Source organism: Cupressus sempervirens, chromosome 3 (genome assembly GCF_028749045.1).
Source record: "Cupressus sempervirens isolate cs-2001-9-10 chromosome 3, ASM2874904v1, whole genome shotgun sequence".
NCBI classification, from domain to species: Eukaryota; Viridiplantae; Streptophyta; class Pinopsida; order Cupressales; family Cupressaceae; genus Cupressus; species Cupressus sempervirens.
In genome coordinates, this window is record NC_143120.1 from 171,970,420 (window position 1) to 171,975,436 (window position 5,017).

Here is a 5,017-nt window from a genome sequence, read left to right on the forward strand (position 1 = left end):
TGCACCATTTTTGTGTCAAATCACCCAAAAAATTACTCAAAGATATGTTGTTTCAAAAAATTGCACTCCCCCCTTACCCAAGCAGCCAATGATACTTCCACCTCCTCTCCTCATAATCCCACCACCACTAGAAATAAAATTCTCCCCCCCCCCCCCAACCCATTCATGATGTGCCTTCTATGTAGGATAATATCAAAGACCAAGATGGTGATCCATTGACTAAGGAGTTAAAGAGCATTAGAAAAGAGGTTGATAGGATGAATGGGATGATATCTAAGTTGGACAAGAACTTCACCTACCTTGTTGATTTCTCTATCAAGGTGATGCACTTTGTGGCTACCACCCTCTAGCTCTTTCAACAAAAAAATGGAAAAAGGCACAAATTATGGACATGAGAGCAACTCATTGCATCTCTATAGGCTCCTTGTTGATGATTGGCTATGGTTTCTACTATCTAAACCAAAGTCCCCAAAATATAAAGGGGAATGAGGGCTTGCCCTTGGGTCTTGCTTTTTATCTATTTTGATAAGATTATCTTTCTACCCTGCATGACAGCTAAAAGCTTTTATTATATGACTATTTATATGATTATCATAGGTAATAATGATTTTCTTAAAACTTCTAGTAAATTTGTTGTTAATGGATACTCTTTGGATTTATTGTTTTCTTGGGTTAGTAGTTTAGTTTTCCAAATGGCTTTGTTTCTTAGGTGGTTTTTTTTTAATGTTAAAGAAGGGTATTGGTTGATGCGCCTTTGTGTTGGTTTCCCTCTTGTTGTTGGTGTAATGTAAGAGGCTTTGCCTCATTTTGACCTCTCTGGACTAGCCACCATATTTTGGTTTCTTTTAATAAAAAAAAATTGTACTCTTATTTTTGTAGTTTATTTATTTATTAAAAGTTTTATTTCATGGAACACCAAAATATATGGTCAATTATACTATTAAAGATCTATGTGTGTGAGTGGGTGATTCATTAGAAAAAAGGATTCTATTTTAAGATGATAATTTATTTTTGATTTTTAATAAACATTTGAACAAAGGTAATAGCTCAAACATTTTTCACATAAATACATTTTTTTAATATTTATTTCAAAATATTCTATTGAAATAGAGAAATTATAAAAAATAAACTAAAGTTTAAAATTACAAATATACAACACAAAAAATGTTGAAAATAATAAAATTGACTCAATTATTGAACATCTCATTTAATTCAAACTTCAACATTTTGTTAGAAATGTAAGTTATAATAATATTTTATTAGCAACTAAATAAAATAAGAACCAATCTATTTTAGGAAAATTTATATCCAATTAAAACTTTTCAATTTTCTTAAATAAAAAACATAAAATAACTAAGAAAATGCACATTTCATTAGTCTACATCATGTTACAATTGAACATATATGTCAATTTTTAGTGTTGCAAGCTTTAAAATAATATCAATGATTGTTGTTTCCTTTATTAAAGTGTTACATAATTGTGTACATAGATCCTTGTAAAATTTTGAACAAGATGGTACTAAATTTCTAGGTGAGGTGGTAGGGAGAGAATAGGAACATATGGATAGATGGAGATGTATATATGAGGGCTAGGGGGAGGACACATAAGGATAAGTACAAGGGGGAAATGGTGTATAGGGTGGGAGAAAGAGAGAGGGTGGGGGAGGGGATACAAAATCAGATATAGGCAAGTAGGTATAAAGAGAGGGGTGAGGAGGGGGTCAGGTTAAGAAAGAACAAAGTGGAGAAGTGGGTAGGTAAATACACATAAGGTAGGAGTAAGAGATGGTCTAAGGGCGAAGGGCTAGAGGAAGACATGTGTGTGTGTGTGTGTGAACTAAGAAAATGTACATTTCATTAGTCTACATCATGTTACAATTGAACATATATGTCAATTTTTAGTGCTGCAAGCTTTAAAATTATATCAATGATCTTGTTGTTTCCTTTATTAAAGTGTTACATAATTGTGTAAATGGATCCTTCTAGAATTTTGAAAAATATGATACTAAATTTCTAGGTGAGGTGGGAGGTAGAGAATAGGAATATATGGATAGATGGAGATGTATGTATGAGGGCTAGGGGGAGAATAGAGAGAGAGAGAGAGAGAGAGAGAGAGAGAGAGAGAGAGAGAGAGAGAGAGAGAGAGAGGGGCTAGAGGAAGACATGTGTGTGTGTATGTCTACACACACACACACACACACACACACACACACACACACACACATAGAGAGAGAGGTATTAATATGTGGCGATCATGCTACAATATATTTGCATTCTTCTTAGAAGCTCTTGTTACAAGAAGTTCAGGATTATTAGTTGTCATATCTCCTTCAAACCTATTGTGGAGATCTTAAATGAACAAAATAGATAAAAGAATGATAAAAACATGAAAGGAAGAAAAACATTTATTATATATAATCATGGACTAAGACAAATGGGGTACATAGCAAAGATAGTATGGTTTTCCTTACCTTTGGTGGTCCTTGGCATGAATGAATTAAGGTCAATGAGGGTAGCTTCTACATAGATGAAAAATAACCATGAAATATGGGTAGGGAATAAGGGGTATCAAATTTTGGAGGAGGAGGAGTACATAGAAAGTATAGGCACATTGAGAAGAAGGCAGAAATAAGATTTGTAGTTGCCACTTCTTTGGGAGATATGCATACAAGATACACATAGAAGAAGGTATATGAGTTGTATAACTAAATGCCTGACAGGAACATAGTCTTATGGAATGCAATGGTCATAGAGTATGCACAATTTGCATTTGTTACAAAGATTTAGAAACTTCAAGAAGATGTAGTTAGCAAGTGTAAAAATTAGACTCTACAATTTGCAATGGAACCCTCCATGCTTGTGTATAATAATGCAAGGGAAGATTCAAAGTAAATGATTGGCCTGATAGTATCCACTTCAAATATCAAGAAGCCTCTAAGAGTTATCTCCAATTTAATTCATTTACAAATGTTGTTCCAAAAGAGCCTTTGGACCAATGGCATGATGGCAATTTATCATTCAAGGGAAACTCCCATAGATCTGTTGACGTGAAGGCCAACGATCTATTATTCTTCCCTCCAATTATGTGTATCTTCATTTTTGAGACTCTTCATTATGTTATGTAAATGGTATCTTTAAATACATTTTTGTTGTATCATTGCAAAAAATTTGATTTCATTAACACAATGCTCTGCTCAGTGTGTACATATCCACAAGTTGTGGTAAACAATGATAAATTTGGTGTCTCATATTATTTGTGTCTTGTACTTGTCTAATTAAATTCCTCTTCTATTTTAACTATCGTTGTTCAATCCTCTTTAATTGGACCACAAGTTGTCCTATTTGGAAATTGGTGTTGAATTTCTAGAACAATGGAGGATGAGAAAATTGAGAAATTTGTAGGGAATAATTTTAAAATTTGGAAGGTGTAGGTGGAGTCATTATTTATCAAACAATAGCTTGCTCTTGCATTGGAAGGAAAGGCAAAGAAACTAGTGCCAATGAAAGATTAAGATTGGAAAAATTTAGACAAGAAGGCTAAAGCATCAATTATACATGTATTTTCAAACAACATCCTCTTCAATGTTATGAATGAAAATAATACAAAGGAAGTATGAGACAAGCTCATAAACGTGCATGAAATGATATCAACTACAAATAAGGTTTCCATCATGAAAAAGTTACATAATCTCAAGATTAAAGGAGGGATTATGTCCAATCACCTCAACAAGTTTAATACTCTTGTTAGCCAAGAAAAATTGATGGGCGTAACACAAGATGATGAGGAAAAAGATGTTCTCTTATTATGTTTGTTACCAAGAAACTAGGATGGCTTTGTGATTGCAATTAGTACTACAATTTTGAGTAAAATTAAATAGGTTTTTAATGATGTTGCTTATGCTCTTTTCAATAAAGATATGAGAAGAAGAAACCAAGAGACTACATCTTGTGATGCTCTAACCATCGTCAACATTGAGAATAGGTCAAGAAGTCATTATAGAGGCAACAATCATAATCGAAGAAGATCTAAATCAGCTACTAGATCAAAGTCAGGAGGTGGAATGGAGAATGTTGGTTTTATAATAAGGATGGCCACTTAAAGAGAAATTTTCAGCCTTATAATAAGGCACAAGAAAAGGTATGTAATAGTGAAGCCAATACAACCTATAAAAGGATGATAGTATTTAATCTTTTCAACATCCAACACCACTTCAAATTATTGGGTGTTAGATTTTGAAGCCTCTTTTCATGCCACCTCTTAGAAAAAATGTTTTACAAATTATCAAGAAGGACAAATTGGGAATGTATTTCTTAGAAATAACAAGTCATGTGAAATAGTTGGTAAAGGTGATATTATGTTACACTTGGAAGAAGGAGGCTAGTGGTTTCTTAGAGATGTTTATCATATTCCCAAATTGAGCAAGATCTAAGTTCAGTTAGTGGGCTCTTTATACAAGGATACTATGCCTCTTTTCTTCTAAATTCTTTGAAAGTCACCAAAGTTGCATGATTATTGCCAAGGTAAATAAATTTGGTAGTTTATATCTTTTTGAAAGACCTATCAAAATAGGTGGTACTATGACTGTTGTGGGGAGTGATGTGGCACTTTGGAATCAAAGGATAGGTCACATGAGCAAGAAAGGACTTGATGTTATGATCAAAAGGGGTCAACTATTGGTTCTTCAATCAAAAAATTTGGAGGTTTACAAATATTGTCTATATGGAAAACAAAGATGGATTTGCTTCTTGAAAGATGTGCATGACATGAAGACTACACCATTGGAACTAGTGCACTCAAATGTTTTTGGTCCTACCAAGGTAACTTCTTTAGGAGGGGCAAACTATGTTTTCACTTTCCTTGATGATTGTTAGGTTTATATGATGGCTCAAAAATTTGAAGTATTTTCTAAATTCAAAGTTTTTAAAGCTCTTGTTGAAAACCAAAGTGGTCACAAAATTAAATGCTTGAAATTTTATAATGGAGGTGAATTTTGTGTAGATAATGGTATTCAAAGAG